General features: G+C 33.3%; 1 protein-coding gene across 4 annotated transcripts in view; it reads right to left on the bottom strand.

Moving 5' to 3' along the window:
- The window catches only part of Pxn (Peroxidasin), a 254,896-nt gene that overhangs the window by 139,190 nt on the left and 93,228 nt on the right, over nt 1-22,478 (bottom strand). The window lies entirely within an intron of this gene.

The following is a 22,478-nucleotide window of genomic DNA, read 5'->3' as shown; positions in this document are numbered from 1 at the left end:
TGTTCTTCTTGTGCAAAATTTTGAACAAATTATGGTAAATCACTGGCTTCTCGGGCCATTTAAGACCATATCGGGCGAAATATATATGTGTGAGCTATATCGAAATCTTCCAAAATCAATAGGGTTCTATTCTGAGCCAAAACACATACTTGTGCCAAATTTTAAGTCGATTGGACTAAAACTGCGACCTAGACTTTGATTATAAAAATGTGTGTGACAAACGGACATGGCTATATCGACTCAGGAGTCCACCCTGAGCATTTTTGACAAAGACACAATGTGTCTATCTCGTCTCCTTCTGGGTGTTGCAAACATATGCACTAACTTATAATACCCTGTTCCACAGTGTGGCGCAGGGTATAAAAATGTAGTAATAAACCACCAAGCAAAACAATTGGAAGTTCTTATCAACGCACAACTTTAAAAGCACTTCCAAAACTGTTGTCCCAAAGATGTTCTTTATTGTAACTGCACAGGAAGTTCATTCGTGTCAATTTTTTTTAACTCGCTATTTTCATATTTTTAAGGGGAAATTTAAAATTTGTTGTTTCAAATAGGTTAAAAACAGATTAATAAAATGATACAAATTATTTAAATTTTGCCGAAAAAAAAGTTTAATCCATTCTAGAAATCTTGCGAGTTGGCAAACGTTTCAGACAAGCGTTAGAATGCATTAAAAATCATAAAAAAAAATTTTTAAATGTATTTATTTGTCAAAATATCACATATTTTCTTAATTAACATCCAAAACACTGAATTCGCATCACACCTTAAGAAATGATGCAAAGTCAGTGCAACGACTACTGAAATGGTGGACATCTGTCATATGACAAGCCCACGTAAAATTCTTCGCTTCTGCGCCTATTTTGCACCACTTCCGGATCCAAACAGAACTCTTTTTTTTTTTTTTGCTGCGCAAAGATGCAAAATCCTCAAAATAAATATTAGCCTATATTTGAAGTTTTTTATCTTTAACTCAAAGATTCACTATCTCAGTTAATTTAAGGATTATTTTTTACGTCAAAACAGTTTTTCAAAGATTCATGTCGTGGGTTTAAAGAATACATTTTTTAAAGCAATGTTTATGAAATTTCTTATGATTAAAATTTCTTTATTTAAAAAAAAATCCTTAATATTGGGTAAATTGTTGCATAATATTTTATATTTTTCAGTGTGGGAGTTATATCTAAATCAGAGTAGACACTTTTGTAGCAATTAAAGATAAAAATGTGTTACAAACTGAATGACAATGTCAGCTTATTCCAAATCCTACTGTAGAGAGTACAACAAATATGATTTCAATGATTCTTGGCCTGTATGATTTAAAAAACTTTTCCTGAAAATATTGGCCTACTCCACACAACAAAATCTATCGTACACACAGCATTGTGACACACGTCTCTATTTCATATTCTTTTTGGATAAACTTGAAACTGGAGATATGGAAAATATGCACAAGAACACTTGTTCTACGTTGTCATACAAACAAATCCTATATGCCATAACAAATTGCCTTTTGCTTATGAATACTTATATGTGCACATACACAAACATACATATACAAAATCATGTATATATATATATATATATGGTTATGTACACAGAACTGTGCACTGTGAAAACAAAAGATCTTCATATGCATATGTACTTGTAACGCCCTTCTGTGATGAAAAACTAGAATCTATTTATGCATGGATGAACAAAATTATGCAGCCAATGGGAATTCTATGGAATAGATTCAACCAGCAAAAATTTTACTTGAATAATGTTTGATGTCGGAATCGATTGCAAGTAGGGGGTTTTGCCTGGAACGGAATCTCGGAATTTTAATATAATTTCGCTGATGCCTTGCCGGAAAATAAGGACGGCAGTTCCTGGTAATATTTCCTCACAATCTTTGTATACAAAATAAGAGCTGGTTTGTTTGTAAGTTCCGTGTGTTACTTGCAATATTCAGAAAACATAGAGAAATATAAGCCAACATAAATTTTATGACAGGCAATTTAATTAAAACAAAGTTTATAAAATTTGCATCCTCGCGTTAAAGACCTATGGTTTTGAAATAAGGTAAATTTTTCTTAAAGTAAAGAAAAACATTTTTGATTTAAAGAAATAGTCTTTAAATTCACTGAGATATAGAATATTTCGATTAAAGACAAAAACAAAAAAATAAAACATAGACAACAATTTATTTTGAGGATTTTGCACGGACAGGAAGATTAGGGGAATTGATATTTTCTTTCAAGTAACTTAATAATATCAATTTCCTTAATTTTCCTGTCCACTAAGCTCGAATAAATATTGTAATAATATGTAGTAAAAATACTTGCAATATGGGATAAGACTTATTTTGAAGATTTAGCATATTTGATTTAAAGTTTATTTTCTACTTAGGAAAACATTTTTATACCCTCCAGCATAGGATGGGGGTATATTAACTTTGTCATTCCGGATGTAAAACATAGATATATTGCTCTAAGACCCCATAAAGTATATATTCTGGGTCGTGTTGAAATTATGAGTCGATCTGAGCATGTCCGTCCGTCCGTCCGTCCGTCTGTTGAAATCACGCTAACTTCCGAACGAAACAAGCTATCCACTTGAAACTTGGCACAAGTAGTTGTTATTGATGTAGGTCGGATGGTATTGCAAATTGGTCCACATAGGTCCATAATTACATATAGCCCCCATATAAACGGACCCCCAAATTTGGCTTGCGATTGCTCTAAGAGAATCAAATTTCATCCGATCCGGCTAAAATTTGGTACATGGTGTTAGTATATGGTCTCTAACAACCATGCAAAAATTGGTCCATAATTACATATAGCCCCCATATAAACCGATCCCCCGACTTGGCTTGCGGAGACTCTAAGAGAAGCAAATTTCATCCGATCCGGTTGAAATTTTGTACATGGTGTTAGTATATGGCCTCAAACACCCATGCAAAATTGGTTGAAATCGGTCAATAATTATATATAGCCCCCATATAAACCGATCCCCCGATTTGACCTCCGGAGCCCATTGGAAGAGCAAAATTCATCCGATTCGGTTGAAATTTGGTACATAGTGTTAGTATATGGTCTCTAACAAACGTGCAAAAATTGGTCTACATCGGTCCATAATTATATATAGCCCCCATATAAAACGATCCCCAGATTTGGCTTGTGGAGCCTCTAAGAAATTTGAAATTTGGTACATAGTGTTAGTACATGGTCTCTAACAAACGTGCAAAAATTGGTCCACATCGGTCCATAATTATGTATAGCCCCCATATAAACCGGTCCCCCGATTTGGCTTGCGATTGCTCTAAGAGAATCAAATTTCATCCGATCCGCCTGAAATTTGGTACATGGTGTTAGTATTTGGTCTCTAACAAACGTGCAAAAATTGGTCCACATCGGTCCATAATTATGTATAGCCCCCATATAAACCGGTCCCCCGATTTGGCTTGCGCAGCCTCTAAGAGAAGCAAATTTCATCCGATCCGGCTGAAATTTGGGACATGGTGGTAGTATATGGTCTCTAATGACCATGCAAAAATTGGTCCACATCGATCCATAATTATATATAGCCCCCATATAAACCGATCACCAGATTTGACCTCCGGAGCCTCTTGGAAGACCAAAATTCATCCGGTTCGGTTGAAATTTGGTACGTGAGGTTAGTATATGGTATCCAACAACCATGCAGGAATTGGTTCATATCAGTCCATAATTATATATAGCCCCCATATAAACCGATCCCCAGATTTGACCTCTGGTGCCTTTTGGAGAAGCAAAATTCATCCGATATGGTTGAAATTTGGTTCGTGGTGGTAGTATATGATATTTAACAACCATGCCAAAAGTGGTCCATATCAGTCCATAATCATATATAGCCCCATATAAACCGATTCCGAGATTTGGTTTTGGAGCCTCTTGGAGGAGCAAATTTCATCCGAGTCAGTTGCAATTTGATACATTGTGACAGTATATGGCCGCTAACAATCATGCCTAACTAGGTCCATATCGGTCTATAGTTATATATAGCCCTTAGATAAATCGATCCCCAATCACACAAAAATTGGTCCATATCAAGTTCATAACTCTACATAGCCCCGATATAAGCGACCCCCATATTTCAATTCTGGCTCTCTACGTACCGTGCAAAAGTCCATGTAGACTTACCTATACATAACTTTTTTGTCTAATATATACCACATATGGAATAACTCACAATTTAGAAAACGATGTTAAGAAGTTTTAAGACACCACAACCCAAGTAATTCGATTGTGGATGACAGTCTTTCGTAGAAGTTTCTACGCAATCCATGGTGGAGGGTACATAAGATTCGTGAATAGCTTTATGTATTTTATACCACAAAAAGAGAATGAAAATTCGATAAATGAGATCTGTATCCTAATTTTAATTTTATTGATCCTGGATTTAAAGCCGGATAGGTCGCTGAAAATGTCTCTATTTGGGGTAATACTGGACAACAGGCTGGACTTTTCTTCGCATATCAACTACATAACTTCTAAGGTCATAGTTACTCTGCGTAGGGTTAACTCGACTAACATCTTTCATCCACAACATATTCGGTCTAGGATTGCTTGGGCATTACTTATGTCTCCTATTCTTTATGGAATTGAGGTGGTATCTGGAACTACAGCTACAAATTTTTCAAAGCTTCAGCGCATTTTCAATACTGTAGTTAGGTATGTGTATAATTTGCGACGTTATGATCACGTATCTCAGCACACGGATGAAAAAGACTGTTTTTCATATGTTTGGCTATAAACATTATATGTTTGGAATACAAATTTTTAAACACAATATTTTTGAGTGCAAGCATATAATGTTCATAAACTAGCATAACATGTTTGGGACATATATGTTAATATGTTAGAACATATTATGTTTGGGACATAAAATGTTTGTAAATATAATATGCTTGGATGCAAACATATATTAATTTAGAAATATCCTATAAACATATATGTGTTTAGTAGCTTGGAGCGCTATTTAACAGGGAGCGATATTGAATTAAGTTGGTGGTTGTTGCTTGTTATTACAAAATTAACATTTTATTTTTCCTTGGGCAATTGATCTGCTACTTCTTTGATCCTTACAAACTGTGTGGTCCTCTGTTCGAATCCCCGTCCGGCAAAAGGTAAAATTAAAATAAAAAAATCATAAAATTGAATAATTTCTTCTACAATGTTTGTATCACAGAAAAAAGTGCTAAGAACTAAAAAATTTCGTGGAAGTGAGAAAGATGTGGGGGAATATACAATTAGGCAGAAACAAAATTTTGAGCATTCAGGTCGAAAACCTATGTTGTTAGCACCTATATTACCTGTTTATTTTCATAATTCATTATGATTGTAAATATATAAATAAATAAATAAAATTTTGAGCACAATATTGTTTGGGAGAATTTTTTTTAAGCATATAATATTTTTGGGTGCAAAATGCTTCCAAACATATTATATGTTCACATAATAACATATTGTTTTTTAGAAGACAACATTATTGAATTTGGATGCAAAAATACAAAATGTTTGGAACTTAGACTACCCAAACATATATTGTTTAGACCAATATGCTTTCAAACATATTATATATTGGAAGAGATCAAACATATAAATGTTTGGGCAATACCCAAAAATGTATATGCTTGAAGCAAAATATGTTTGGGAGTATATGTTACAGAAGCGATTTTTTGTGAGCGTGCACGCCATATCTTTTTTAGGATTTGCGTTCAAATATCTTCCTGATGTTCGCATGTTAGTATCATTCTACAAGATCATGAAAACTGGGGTGCCGCCATTATTACGTGAAAATTTTGTCTTTTGTAGAACAACCAGAAATACTCAACTGTTAGTTCCGTTGATGTCCTCCCAATTCTATGAACGATCTTTTCTGGTTCGGCTGACTAGAATATGGAATACACTGCCACAAGAATTGCGTTCATTTTCACATTCGTATGGACAATTTCGTCATATGGTTACTGACCATTTTTCTCATAATCAGACTATTGGTCATTATTTTTATATGTATAAGTGCATTGTTGCTGGCTGGGCATTACAAAAGAAAAAAAAATATAAAACAAAAAATTCATATATGGCTGGGGAGCCGCTTATATTTCATGATTTTAAAATTCCTTTAAACATGTTGTGTTTTTATATCTATCAACTATTGTTAAGTAAAAAATATATAATATTAATGTATTGGCCTTGTAGGCTTTGGGTATTATATGAAATAAATAAATAAATAAATTGTGGAAATTTAAAAAAGTGGAGGACAATTCAGATTAATTTCCGCTAGATAGGTAATTTTTCCCTGAGAAAGTTCATTCTTCATTCTTTTCATTTATTCTTTTTTCGCGATATATTTATAAAGCTATTCACGTAAACTAATGTCGGTTTAAAAATCGAAATTATAACAGATTCTTCAAAGTAAAAAATGTTTTCTTAATTCCACAAAAAAAAAAAAAACAAAATAAATCGTATCCTATATTTGAATCGTTTTTATCTTAAATCTAAAGATTCAATATTTCAAAACTATTTTTATTATTTCAAAGACAAACAACTTTAAAGGAGGGACGCAAATAATTTATGTCCTAAATTTAATAAAAAAATTTTTATAAACTTTATTTTAAATAAAATTTCGTTATTTTAAAGAAATTTGTCCTTAATATTTTCTAAATTGCGCATCCTAAAATTTAGGTACAGTAATCTTTAATATCATGTAAATATTTGTTCAGTGTAGTTTATAGCAATACGAATTTTTTCTCTGTTTCTGGGCGTTAGCTGCAGGAAAAACTACCAACAAACAAGAAACTACCAACCGAAACTTTAAACAAACAACAGTCAGCAATTAAGGACATTTCATTTTGCTTTCTTTGTCATAGCCATGTTGTCATTGTTGTTTATACTTTGTTAACTTAAATAAATGCACTCAGTCATTCGTTTTTATCAAATTAAGCCGCAGTGTTGAACTCAATAAAATCCATGTTGTTTTCAATTTTTGTTTTGTTTATAGAGGAAAATAAAAAGGAAACCCTTTTACAATTTCCCATTGAGTTCAGTGAATGGTAACATAGACATTCAGGTGAAGGGTTACATGATGGGATTTTTACAACCTAACTATGTATGGAAAGTCCGGATAGGTAAATCTCTCAATTTTTAAATGTATCAATTTTATTAAATTAAATACAATTTAATTTGATTTTTATTCTAATCGAATTTAATCTAACGTCTAGCATCTGTTATTTCTCTGTTATAATACGACTTATTTAAGTAACTTCTAAACGTACAGTGAAAAAAAAGCATGCCCGGTTCCAAAGATTTTGTCTTTACTTTAAAAATTTTGATATTGATTCCGAGCCAAAGAAGCGGAGAATACAAGTAAGGATACTTTTAAGACACAATTCTCTTTTAAATTTGGGTTTTGTGTACTTGCCGCTAGGAAGAAAATTGTAATTTTTCGCTTTTTTTCTTCATATGCTATCAAAGTCCTTTAAAAACGAGTTAACGACAACTTTATTTTCCAAACAAGTAAAGAAAGTCTAAAGTCGGGCGGGGCCGACTATATTATACCCTACAACACTTTGTAGATCTAAATTTTCGATACCATATCACATCCGTCAAATGTGTTGGGGGCTATATATAAAGGTTTGTCCCAAATACATGCATTTAAATATCGATCTGGACAGAATTTGATAGACTTCTACAAAATCTATAGACTCAAAATTTAAGTCGGCTAATGCACTAGGGTGGAACACAATGTTAGAAAAAATATGGGAAACATTTAAATCTGAAGCAATTTTAAGGAAACTTCGCAAAAGTTTATTTATGATTTATCGCTCGATTTATATGTATTAGAAGTTTAGGAAAATTAGAGTAATTTTTACAACTTTTCGACTAAGCAGTGGCGATTTTACAAGGAAAATGTTGGTATTTTGACCATTTTTGTCGAAATCAGAAAAACATATATATGGGAGCTATATCTAAATATGAACCGATTTCAACCAAATTTGGCACGCATAGCTACAATGCTAATTCTACTCCCTGTGCAAAATTTCAACTAAATCGGAGCAAAAAAGTGGCCTCTGTGGCCATATGAGTGTAAATCGGGCGAAAGCTATATATGGGAGCTATATCTAAATCTGAACCGATGTCAACCAAATTTGGCACCCATAGCTACAATGCTAATTCTACTCCCGAAATTTCACTTAAATCGGAGTAAAAGATTAGCCACTGCGGTCATGTGAGTGTAAATCGGGCGAACGATATATATGGGAGCTGTATCTAAATCTGAACCGATTTCAATAAAATTTGGTACACTTGACTACACTACTAATTGTACTCCTAGTGCAAAATTTCAACCAAATTGGGGTAAAACTCTGGCTTCTGGGACCGTATTAGTCCATATCGGGCGTAAGATATATATGGGAGCTATATCTAAATCTGAACCGATTTCGACAAAATTTGGCACCCATAGCTACAATGCTAATTCTACTCCCTGTGCAAAACTTCAATTAAATCGGAGTAAAAGATTAGCCACTGTGGTCATATGAGTGTAAATCGGGCGAACGATATATATGGGAGCTATATCTAAATCTGAACCGATTTCAATAAAATTTGGTACACTTGACTACACTACTAATTGTACTCCTAGTGCAAATTTTCAACCAAATTGGGGTAAAACTCTGGCTTCTGGGACCGTATTAGTCCATATCGGGCGAAAGATATATATGGGAGCTATATCTAAATCTGAACCGATTTCAATAAAATTTGGTACACTTGACTATAGCACTAATTGTTCTTCTTGTGCAAAATTTGAAGCAAATTAGGGCAAAACTCTGACTTCTGGGGCCATATAAGTCCATATCGGGCGAAATATATATATGGGAGCTATATTTAAATCTGAACCGATTTCTTCCAAAATCAATAGGGATCTATTCTGAGCCAAAACACATACTTGTGCCAAATTTGAAGTCGATTGGACTAAAACTGCGACCTAGACTTTGATTACAAAAATGTGTTCACGGACAGACGGACATGGCTATATCGACTCAGGAGCCCACCCTGAGCATTTTTGCCAAAGACACCATGTGTCTATCTCGTCTCCTTCTGGGTGTTACATATGCACTAACTTATAATACCCTGTTCCACAGTGTGGCGCAGGGTATAATTAATACTCGACTTCTAGTAGAAATTATGCTCTGTTTCAAGTAAAAAACGTCTTTAAAATAAAGTTTTGAAAAACATGTCCTAAATACATTTTAGTTTATCGACTTTTGGACAAGGAAAAAACTTTATATTAGATAAATGCGTTTTCTATGCTAAGCAAAATTTGAATTCGTATTTTAAACACTTGAAATCTTTGACCTCACGACAATATTTTTTTTCAGTGTATGTTAAATAGAACCTTGCCCTTGATTCCGAACCTTGCCCTTGATTCCGAACCAAAGAAGCCGAGTATTGCAATAGGTTAGGTTAGGTTAGGTGGCAGCCCGATGTATCAAGCTCACTTAGACTATTCAGTCCATTGTGATACCACATTGGTGAACTTCTCTCTTATAACTGAGTGCTGCCCGATTCCATGTTAAGCTCAATGACAAGGAACCTCTTTTTTATAGCCAAGTCCGAAAGGCGTTCCACATTGCAGTGAAACCACTTAGAGAAGCTTTGAAACCCTCAGAAATGTCACCAGCATTACTGAGGTGGGATAATCCACCGCTGAAAAACTTTTTGGTGTTCGGTCGAAGCAGGAATCGAACCCACGACCTTGTGTATGCAAGGCGGGCATGGTAAACATTGCACCACGGTGGCTCCCATGCAATAAGGAAGACGCAATCCTATTTTAAATTTGAATTTATTATTTTTTCTGCTTGCTTCTTCATGTGCTTTCAAATGGTAATCTTTCCGAAGTTACATTTAAACATGGAGGCTACATCAGATTCTGGATTTATAAGAACCAGTTATGTTTGAGATAGAAATCTTAAATATATCATCAAAATATGTACGAAAATCCGAGAGAATAACACCTTTCATATGATTTGATATCTAAATTCTATAGAAGTTTTACCCTCATTACTCGAATGAGTACGAGAAGTAAACTCGGGAAATTTTACTTCTAGTTTTGTGCAATTTAGATGCGTCTTCTATCCCCTGTGCAAATGGGATGACCGGTGTATATTACGATTATATAGATTTACAAATTCACGTATAGATACCCAAGAAAAGTGGTCGACCTATATGGGGTCTACATAATAATGTAAAATGATACACACCACATTCTGCATACCTCTTTGTGGACCTAAAATAGGGTTAAATTTCCAATTTCAGATGAATCGCATAAAAATTGCGGTGTATAGATGCTCAGGACCCCAATTCGGGGGATCGGGTTAAATGCGAGCTATATCAAAAACTGGACTGGTATATTCAGCACACCTCTTTGTGGACCTAAAGTTCCCACATATTTCAAGCAAATATTCAAGCAAAATTTGATGAACATTTTACCAAAAAATCTATCAAATAAAAAAATCTTATTTTGAAGTTGTTGATCAACTTTTTGTGGTTAGTATAAAAAACTGTTGTTTTATTCGAATGAAATGTTTTATATTGAATTTATAGAACATTTTGTCAAAAATTTATTTCTGTTAAATTTTTTTATTTCTATAGAAAATTTTGTCAAAAATTTATTTCTATAAAATTTTGTCAAAATTTTATTTCTATAAATTTTTTTCAAAATTTTATGTCTATAAAAAATTTTGTCAAAATATTTTTTCTATAGACATTTTTTGCAATATTTTATTTCTATAGAACATATTTGCAAAATTTTATTTCTATAGAAATTTTTTGCAAAATTTTATTTCTATAGAACATATTTGGCAAATTTTATTTCTATAGACAATTTTTGCAAAATTTCAATTCTATAGAAAATTTTTGCAAAAGTTAATTTCTATAGAAAATTTTGTCAAAATTTTATTTCTATAGAAAATTTTGTCAAAATTTTATTTCTATAGAAAATTTTGTTGAAATTTTATTTCTATATATTCCTATTAACCCTTTCACTACCGATGTCCACCTAAAAGGACATTCGAAAAAGACACCAAATTCTATTTTCCCACTTAGTTTTGATTTATTTCTCGATGTTATTTTAAAGTAGAGGCTTTAATCTAAATAAGCTATAAATATTTTCCATAATGGTGACCACTAAAATACATTGTTATAAACTTCTTTAACAATAAACGATACTGATACTTTTACGGGTTCTTTTTTGTATTTTTTCTCACACTGTGAAAAATATTATAGGCCAAATAGCGCTTATTTTCGTAAGGCCTTTTGGTTACAATTCAAGAATCAAGTTTTCCGAACAAGCTCCTACAGTTCTTGAAGTAATTGCGGTAGGTTCTCAAAATGACAATTTTTGTTCTACTGCTGCTGTTAGTACAAGTAAAAACAGAAGAAAAATTGAAGTTTTTAATATTAGGTTTATTTCGGTAGTGAAAGGGTTAATTAGAGAGGAACATTTTGAAAAATCTACAAAAACATTAAGAATTATACCAATCTTCCAACCATTTAAAAATGTACCTTTTTTTTGTAGAATTCTACCAACTGGCAACCGTAGTGTCTAGGCGCTCAAGTAGAAGGGAGATCGGTCCACATGGGGGTTATACCAAAACATGGACCTATATACACCATATTCGGCACACTTCATTGTGGACCTAAAATATCACAACATATCCAATTTCAGGCAAATCGCATGAAAAATTACGGTGTATTTATCAGGGCTGTGGATTCGAGTCAATTTTGCTCTACTCCGGCTCCGACTCCGACTCCAGCATTTCTTATTAGCCTCGACTCCGACTCCGGAGTCGACTTCAGGTGGTGTACCTAAATCTCATTTTAACAATATTCCAATTGTATTTTTAAGGTTCCAAAAATAGATCGATATAAGTATTCTATTTTGCCTAATTTTAAATGTTGATATGACTCGACGACAAACCTCAGCATTTTTAGGATGCAAAGAACTATACATTTTGTTTTCAGGCTAATAAATTAAAATACGACACCACTAACATATATAGAGACCACATCAAAATATGGGTAGATAACAACAATCTCCAGAATACCCCAGTAAAAAAAGCGTCGCCAAAAAAGTAGTGAAAATGTTCTTTTTGGATCCGGAAGTGGTGCCAAATTGACGCAGAAGCGGTGAATTTAACATGGGCGGATGACCAACATTTCAACAGCCGCTGCACTGAATTTGCATCACTTCTTAAGGTGTGAGGTGAATTCAGTGTTTTGCATGTGAATTAAGAATTTTTGTGATATTTTCACAAATAAATAATTTTTAATTTTTTTATAATTTTTAATGCATTATAACGCTTGTCTGGAACGTTTGTCATCAAATATTTTCAAAAATTGGCAATTTTTCTACAAAGGATTTAAAATTTTTCGGCTAAATTTAAATAATTTCTACCATTTTATTAATTCCTAATATGTTTTTAACCTATTTGAAACAAATAAAAATAAATTTCCCTTTAAAAATATGAAAAAGCGGGTTATAAAAATTGACTCAAATGAACTTCCTGTGCAGTTAAAATAAAGAACATCTTTGGGAGAAGTTCTTTTAAAGTTGTATCTTGAGAAGAACATCCAAATTTTTTTGCTGGGAAGTTTTAGATGTAAAATCCTGATATTGGTCTATAAAGGCATTTTATAAAAAATTAATTTACATAAAAATAAAAAATAATAATAAAATCAAAATGTCGATCTAATCAGATAGAATGTTTAGATGTTAAAAAATGTAATGTGTCCGATATATAAAACAAAAATAAACTGCCAAAAATTAGGACGGGCGGAATTTTAAATAACAACTACCATACAACATATGATAGGAATAGCTGGACAGTTACGAATATTGTTTGTATAGAAATAAAATGGTGAAACATCGATTTATAAATGGCCAATCAGTTATGGACATTACAGGCCTTAAATTTAATGTTAAGAATTTCGAGTGGCTTTGATGAAACAAACTTTCTCCCTAAAGACCGGGCGTGGTTTAATTTAAAATAACAGCTTCCAAAGACATCGGGTGTATATTTCTCAAGTAATTATGTAGGGCTATTTCAAAATCTGGGCCGACGGGAAAATTCCGCATTTGTTTGTAAATCTCAAATAAATTTCCAAATTTCTGATAAATCTTATGAAAATTTTAGACTAGAAAAAATTTCTTTAAAAAATCGGAAGTTGAGTTTAAATGTGTTGCTATATCACAAAATAGTCCGGTATGATCTATCTTCAAACTCGACATGCCTGCCAAAAATTCAGAACGTTAGGTTCTACTGTTATATTGCCTTAAAATTGTACCTTTATCAAGAGTATATATAGGCTCAAAAATCGATATTTTAATATCTTACAAATGGACAATGCAATTGACCAATTCAACCCATATTCTAGGCAAACCTAATTTTTACATCACCGTGGAATTTCACCCGTATAAATACATTTTGAATGGCCTGAAATCCAGTACTTCGTTTTTCGTTGAAAACCCTAATGGAATCTAATTTGTCGAAATATTTCTTTATTTAGTTAGAAAGATATGAAGTGTTTTTCAAATTTTGTTTCGCCGGAGTCGAGCAACATTTCTACGACTCCGGCTGCAACTCCGACTCCAGCAAAATCTTCAGACTCTGACTCCGGCTCCGACTCCACAACCCTGGTATTTATATGGAAAATCGGTCATAACCTGGACCGATTTAGCTCATCTTCGAACTTGGCCTGCGTGCAGATAAAAGACGAATCTGTGCCAAATTTCAGGACGATAGCACAATTATTGAAGCCGGTAGCGTGCTTAAAATTTGCAAATGCGCTCATCTTGAACTTCGTAATTTTTGGAATTTTGCCTCCCAATTTTTTACTTCAAACTACAAAATTTTCTTTAACAAGTGAAAAAAGAATAATTATGTCTGTTTATATTGTGTCATGCGTCTAATGAATTTGTCGAAAAATATTTACTTATTTTTGTAATATCGGCGTAATGACGAAGTTTGTAATATAGATTTGTTGAAATATTCTACATTTGTCTTCGTGATAGGTTGATATTTTTTTCAGTGTAACAGTTTTGTCAGTGCAGCTGAACCTATTGAGTATTGTTTTTAAGCCGAAGTGATACCCTATGCCAAATTTTAGTGACGATCGGACTTAACCTACGAGGTGTATTTTGCACACAAAAATACATGAACAGACAAACAGACGGACATCGCTTAATCGAGTCAGAATTTAATACTAAAGCGATCGGTATACTAAACAATGGGTCTCAGGCTGACCCTTCTTGTGTATAAAAATCTGTTGGAAAATCTGTGTGTTCCAAACAATGATTCAGTCGTTCTTTCAATTTACATTTTTAATTCCATTTTTTTTTTCTTTGTTAAAATTAGTGCCTTTTCAGTTTTTTAAATAAAATCTCAAGCAAAATCATCCAAAATCCCATTTATGTAAGTTAGATTTTTGTATTTGTTTACACATTTCACTTTATGTGAAGACAACAAATAAATGTGCACATTTTCGTTGCTTTTCTTGTTATGTCGTTAATTTAAAAGTTTTCTTTATTTGTCTCTAACAATGGGGTCCTGTAGTCAACATAGGAAAAAAAACACAAAATATAATGGATCATGGCCAGGATGGGTGAAACATGAAGGCGGATAAGACAAAATGCAGTCTGTTTGGACATAGTCGTATCTAAGCAGCAGATATAAGACTTACTACTAAACCAAGTTAGTAAAGTAATTTTCTACTTAGGAATTGTTAATGCAAAAATAAACTGGCAAACTAAAAAGTTCGCTTTGGGCCATAATGTCCAACTATCCAAAAGCATAATAAAGAAACTCCTTTACTCTGGTCCTCTATGGTCACAATCAAAAAAAATAAAAACTATTCGTTCTAGCCGGAAGTACAAATGAGGACTTTTGACGACGGCACACACTGTGGGATGCACATTAACTTTAACTTTAGGGTAATGAAATAGACATACACAGTACACACAGAGAATATATTGGTTGATAATCGATTGCTGTAATGAAAATTCTGCATTTACAATGAAATCACAGTTATGTCAATCTATTTACTTTATTTACAACCATTATTTCGTTCCTTCTACCATTTGGCGCTTATTATTATAGATTTTTGTTTATAATAAAGGGTGATACGATCAAAATTTGGTCAATATAAACTTGACGTATTTCTTTCAATTTTGCATTTAAAAAACCTGAACACCTCTCATTTTGAAGGTGTGTGTGCAGAGATGGTCTGTATCAAACTTTTTTAGGTTTGCGATTGTCGCAAAGTTGTAAACGTCACATACGCGTCGTAAATGTAGAAAAAGTAATAAAAGTCGCAAACTGAAAATACTTTAGTCGCGTCAGCTAGGCAGCCAATTCGATGATATCCAAGACGATGATATGTGTGAAGAAGTTTCAATTTTTAGGAATGTTCACAATTTTCGGTTTTAGTCCCCACATTTTCCCTATTGCCTTTTGCACGAGTACAGGGTAACCGTGGATTTTCTCGTCCTTTCTTAGCTTTAAGTTCAGTCTCCTGTCCAATATAACCCCAAGGTATTTGCACACTCACCAACGGGAATTTCGATACCACCTAAGAAAATAGGCTTGACCATGGGAAAACTTTCACAAATTTCTGCAGAAACTCACAGCGAATGCTGTCAAACTAAATTAAAAAATGTTCAGGATTTCTTCTATTCAAAATTTGGTTTTATACAGTAGGTTTACGACTTTTGCGACATACGTATTATACCGTCGCAAATGTATGTCGCAAAAGTCACAGTTTGTAACAGGCCAACCCTGTGTGTGTGTAGAATGTTGCTCCTATTTTGATTTTGGAATTGTCAAAATGCCGTCCAAGCAAGAAGAGCAGCGTATCAAAATTTTGCTCGCGAATCGCGAAAATCCGAGCTACTCACACGCAAAGCTGGCAAAATCGCTAAAAGTTGCCAAATCAACCGTTACAAATGTAATTGAAGTGTTTGGGGAACGCTTGTCGACAGCTAGGAAGTCTGGATCGGGGGAAATCGAAAACCGGAAGCCGCTGAGACGACAAAGAGAGTTGCCGGTAGTTTCAAGCGAAACCCTAACCTCTCTCTCCGAGATACCGCAAATAAGCTGGGTGTATCGTCTACAACCGTCTATCGAGCCAAAAAGCGAGCCGGACTATCGACTTACAAGAAGGTAGTGACTCCAAATCGCGATGATAAACAAAATACGACGGCCAAAGCGCGATCCCGGAGGCTGTACACGACGATGCTGACGAAGTTTGACTGCGTGGTAATGGACGACGAAACCTACGTCAAAGCCGACTACAAGCAGCTTCCGGGACAGGAGTTTTATAAGGCAAAAGGAAGGGGAAAGGTAGCAGATATTTTCAAGCACATAAAACTGTCAAAGTTCGCAAAGAAATATCTGGTTTGGCAAGCCATCTGTACCTGTGGATTGAAAAACCGCATTTTCATAGCTTCCGGGACTGTCAACCAAGAAATTTACGTGAAAGAGTGTTTGAATACACGTCTGCTGCCTTTCCTGAAGAAACACGGTTGTTCCGTACTGTTTTGGCCGGATTTGGCATCTTGCCATTACGGTAAAAAGGCCATGGAGTGGTACGCCGCGAACAACGTGCAGGTGGTTCCCATGGACAAGAACCCTCCCAACACTCCAGAGCTCCGCCCAATTGAGAAATACTGGGCTATTGTCAAGCGGAACCTAAAGAAGACCAAAAAACTGCTAAGGACGAGCAGTAGTTCAAGGCAAACTGGCTTTCTGCGGCGAAGAAGGTGGACAAGGTGGCTGTACAAAATCTGATGGCAGGTGTCAAGCGTGAGGCCCGGCAATTCGGATTTGGAAAAGCGAAAGCCTAACTGAATATTTTTCCTGAATTTTATACTAATTGAACTTGAAAAAGAAATTTAATTTGATTTTTTAAATAAACGATTTCACCGATTTACATGCGTTTTCCCTTAACCAAACTTTGACCGTATCACCCTTTACAAGTCAAATAGTTGTCTGAACTAACTGTCTCTCATTTGAAAAATTTTGATCGAATTCGATAAGCATAACCAACCTTATAAACCCCTCATAACTGTCATTTAGTATTCAGAACTTTCAATTGATACTCACAGCCGAATTGCTTTGGAAGTATTTTTGAATGTCAATAATGTTATTACCAATTATTCAATGTTGAAGGAAAACGTGTTTTTTTAAATTTAAGATAAAAACCACTGAAAACGGAAAAAAATTGCAGCCGTTTACAAGTTTATTTGACTCCTCGGTGTATTGGCTGCCAAATGGTTTTACGAACAACTTGCGCAGGCTTCAGGATACCCAAGGCACGAGTCAAATGCAAATCGAGTTACATATATAGTTTTAGATGTGGAACAATTGTATTGCCTTAAAGGGCAAAATTTTAAACCATGTAACGACTTTAATGCGGCTGCCAAAGGAAGTGACCATGGCGAGTAGATTCCTATTTATTTTTTAAAACTCCACACTAATTTTTTTGCAGTGTTTTTAGACTGGCTATGTTGGTCCATTTTATGGTACCACTAGGGATGGGAAAATGCAGTACTATAGTACCTTTTTCAATATTTTTTCACCTTGGTCAGTACCGTAGTACCCCCTCGAATGATTTAGTACCTTTTGTGAAGACATTTTTGAGCTGATATCAGATTCATGGTACAATAGTTTTGACCAAATATTTTAATATTTTGAGAAAGTCTTTAACAAACTTATTTGCTAATAGTATTTTACAAATTCGGAAAAACAGACAAGTTCATGCGGGAAAAAATTTCGATTTTGTAAAAGCCAGTCAACAACATAGTTCAACAATGTTTTAGTCGAAAAAAGCGTGTGTTTCTATATTATGCTTTGATACGAACACTTTCTAGAAAAAACAAGTAAGTAAAGTAGAAATTCGGGCGGGGCCGACTATATCATACCCTAAACCACCATTACAGAATTAGTAATCATAAGCATTTGTGGGGTAACATATAGGTCTGGGAGATAAACCGCAGTTGCATATTTAAGAAAATTAAGGGGTACATGTCTATGGGTGCTTTATGTCGATCTGACTATAGCTCATAGTCAATGTTGCCACGGAAAATGTTAGGTTTACCCTACAAGGACAAAAAAAGTTCCCTACTTTCCCATACATTCCCAAACAATTTTCCCTACTATATTTTTCGTTAAATTAAAAAAATTTTTATGGTTCTAAGTACTTTATTATCTTAGAACATGAATATGCAACGTATATAACTTAGAATATAAATTTGTATTACCCAAATTAGTAATCTTTTTTGTTAAATCTCTATAAAAATAAAATTTTGGAAAAAGTTTCTATAAACAAATTTTTGTGAGAAATTTTTCTATAGAAATAAAATTTTGACAATAAATTCTATAGAAATAAAATTTTGAGAAAAAATTCCACAGAAATAAAATTTTGATAAAATTTTTTATAGAAATAATATTTTGAAAAAAAAAATTCTATAGAAGTACAATTTTGACAAAATGTTCTATAGAAATAAAATGTTGACAAAATTCTCTACAGGAATAAAGTTTACTAATTTCCTCCTCTAGAGCCACCAAAATGTAAAAATTATTACAAATTGTGTTGAGTGAAAATGACCTACATTGTGGCCCTATGTCCCTACAAGACGCTAAATATTAGAAAAACCCACATATAGGGAATTTCCCCTACTTCTAGCAACACTGGCTGTGTTGATATTGCGCCTACGGAGTTAGTATGCCACTAATATTGAGCCCATTATTAAAAAAGAGAAAATCGTTAAATTAGTGTGGGTAATGAATACAAATTTGTAAAAATCGAGCAATATTCTTATGTAAGAGCTACAAGTACGTATTAGTACGATCGGCTAGTACATCAAAATTTGAAATTTGAGTAACACTGGTTAATAAATAAGAGTACTATGGCCAAATTTGGGAAAATGGAGCGATGCATATATATGGAAGCTATATCTAAATCTGAACCAATTTGCATAATATTTTGCGGGTTTAATTAATACCACAATAGGTTACCTTGTGCAAGATTTGAGTAAGATCGGTTAAGAAATGAGGCCTGTATGGTCAAACATAAGGTTATTAGGGGCGAATTTTTCAAAATCGGGTGATACATATATGGGAGGTATATCTACATATGAACCGATTTCGATGAAATTTTGCACATATAGTTAGTACTTTAGAGGACTGGATCTAGCCAACTTTTAGTAAGATCGGTTAATAAATAAGGGTTCTATGGCCAAATTTGGGAAAATCGGGCTATACATATATATGGGAGCTATATCTAAATCTGAACCGATTTCGATGATTTTTTGCACATATAGTTAGTGCTATAGAAGACTATATTTAGCCAAATTTGAGTAAGATCGGTTGATAAATAAAGGTTTTGTGGCCAAATTTTGAAAAATCGGGCGATACATATATATGAGAGCTATATCTAAATCTGAACCGATTTGGATGAAATTTTGCAGACTTCAAGGGCGATGGAAAAGATTACCTTTTGCCAAATTTGGTGACGATCCGTTTGAAAAAACGCGCAACGTGACCCCATTTGTCGAAATCGGGCGATACATATATATGGGAGCTATATCTAAATTTGATCCGATTTCTTCCAAAATCAATAGCGTTCGTCCTTGTGCCCAAAAAACTCCCTGTACCAAATTTCATCAAAATCGGTTAATAATTGCCACCGGAATCCTGTGAACAACAAATACATGGACAGACGGACGGACGGACGGACACGGACGGACGGACGGACACCAAGAATCAGGAGGTGATTCTGAGTCGATCGGTATATATTTTATGGGGTCTAAAATCAATATTTCTGGTAGGCACATTTTTTGGCCGATCAAACTTATTATACCCTGACCACTATGTGGTTTAGGGTATAAAAAGTTATCGATCGCGTACCAAAATAACCATTACAATCACGGTCGAAACTTGACACAAATTTTATTTTATGCAAAAATTTATTTCTTCAGAAAGTTTTGACTAAAATTTTCTTTTGGAGAATTTTGTTAAAATTGTATTTTATTTTTTGTCAACGTTTTATTTCTATAGAAAATTTGACAAACTTTTATTTCTATAAAAAATTTTCTATAGAAAATTTTATCAAAATTTTATTTCTATTGGAAATTTTATCAAAATTTTATTTCCATTGAAAATTTTGTTAAAATTTTATTTTTATAAAAAAAAATTGTCAACATTTTATTTCTATAGAAAATTTTGTCAAAATTTTATTTCTATAGAATATTTTGTCAAAATTTTATTTCTATAGAAAATTTTGTCAAAATTTTATTTCTATAGAAAATTTTGTCAAAATTTTATTTCTATAGTAAATTTTGTCAAAGTTTTATTTCTATAGAAAATTTTGTCAAAATTTTATTTCTATAGTAAATTTTGTCAAAATTTTATTTCTATAGAAAATATTGTCAAAATTTTATTTCTATAGAAAATTTTATCAAAATTTTATTTCTATTGAAAATTTTGTCAAAGTTTTATTTCTATGGTAAATTTTGTAAAAAAAAATATTTTTTTAGAAAATTTTTTAAAAAAAAATAATTTTTTTTTATCTACAGAAAATTTATGAAGTACCATGAAGTACAAATGTGGCAACCGTGACTACAATACTACGGTAGTCTTTGTAAGCGGATATAAAACTAAAAAAAATATTTAAAATTGAGGAGTTCACAAACAATATTTAATTGTCTTTAAAATTCAGTTTAAAGGAGCTCTTGACAATATTCTTCCAATGGAATTTTTGTTGAAATTTAGTGTCCAAATTAAAAAAACAAAACTCCACTATCCAAATCTGGGGGTCGATTTATTTGGGGACTATACCTAAAAATGGTCGGATATGGCCAACAGAGAGAGAGAGAGAGAGACGTCTGCGATCTACCGCAATCGACCAGTGTATTTAGCAATCTTAAAATACCAATTGTTAAAATGAATATTGGACACTCCTGTAAAATATCGTTCACATCGGATCGGATTTAGACATAGGTCCCGTCGCCCCTCGGCACCGCCCGACTTTCTACTTTACTCACTTGTTATATCCTTCAGTACAGGGTATACTACATTTGTGCGTTTGTATGTAACGCCAATAAGGAAAAGTCTGAGACCCATCGTTTAGATACCGTTCGTCTAGAATTCAATTCTGAGTCGACTTATTTATGTCTGTCTTTCTGTATACTATGTAGTTTTACTTTGGCCCAAAGACAATCGCTATGATTTGCTTCAAATTTTGCACAAGGAGTACGTTTAATCAAATTTGGTTGGAATTGGTTTGCAATCATATGACGGCGGAGGCCAAAGTTATACTCCAATTTACGTGAAATTTTGCAGAGATAGCAGAATTATTATTCTAACATCCATGTCAAATTTGGTCAAAATCGGTTCAGATTTAGATATTGCTCCCATATATATGTACGTCAGAGTTGGGAAAATGTGGTAGAATCTTTCATATTTTAGACGTATTTTCAATGGGATTTTCCTCCAATTGACTTGATAGTTTCACAGGAAATATATTTAATATGCTATTTAAAAGTGTCAAGTCTGATCTAATTTGGTTCAGATTTAAAGCCTCCATATATTTGTTCATACGGTTTATACAAATATGGCCAAAATATTCTACACAAAATTCTGTGATGATTTCCCAAAATGGCAGTCATATCCTACACACTGTAATGCCAGACTTTCCACAGAACGGTCGAGTTTTAAATAAGGCCCCGACTTGTGGAAATATCGCACGACTTGGCCAAATAATATATCACAATCCACAATTGATCACATATCTTGGCGAGATCTATCCAATATCCTTGTAAAATCGCCACTTAAGCAGTGGTGAAAATTGTAAATATTACTCAAATTCTCCTATATCTCGAATAACATACATCTGTATTGCCCGATAAATCATAAATGCTCATTTGTACAATTGTATTAAAATTGATCTAGCTTTATATTTCCCATATTTCTTTTTACTAACATTGTCAGGGTGTTAGCCGATTTAAATTTTAGTTCTAGAGATTTTGTAGAAGTACAAAAAATTGTCTTCAAATCGGTTAAGATATAAAAGTTTTTATATGGGAATATAAACCTTCATAATAACTCCCAACAAATTTGAAGGAGTTGTGATGGTAACACATATTTTGGTCTACATAGTGGTGAAGGGCCCCGCCCGACTTTAGACTTTACTTACTTGTTTTTAGATTATTTTTAAAAATATTTAATTAGATTTTCTTTGATTCAAGTATATTTCAAAAAACCACGTTTGGGTGTAATAATTATATGTTTGGAACTCAAATTTTTTAACACAATATTTTTAAGTGCAAGCATATAAACTAGCATATCAACTAGCGTAACATGTTTTGGAAATATATGTTAATATGTTAGAACATATTAT

The sequence above is a fragment of the Haematobia irritans genome, chromosome 4 (assembly GCF_050003625.1).
Source record: "Haematobia irritans isolate KBUSLIRL chromosome 4, ASM5000362v1, whole genome shotgun sequence".
In the NCBI taxonomy this organism is placed as follows: domain Eukaryota; kingdom Metazoa; phylum Arthropoda; class Insecta; order Diptera; family Muscidae; genus Haematobia; species Haematobia irritans.
This window is presented reverse-complemented; position numbering and strand designations above follow the sequence as displayed.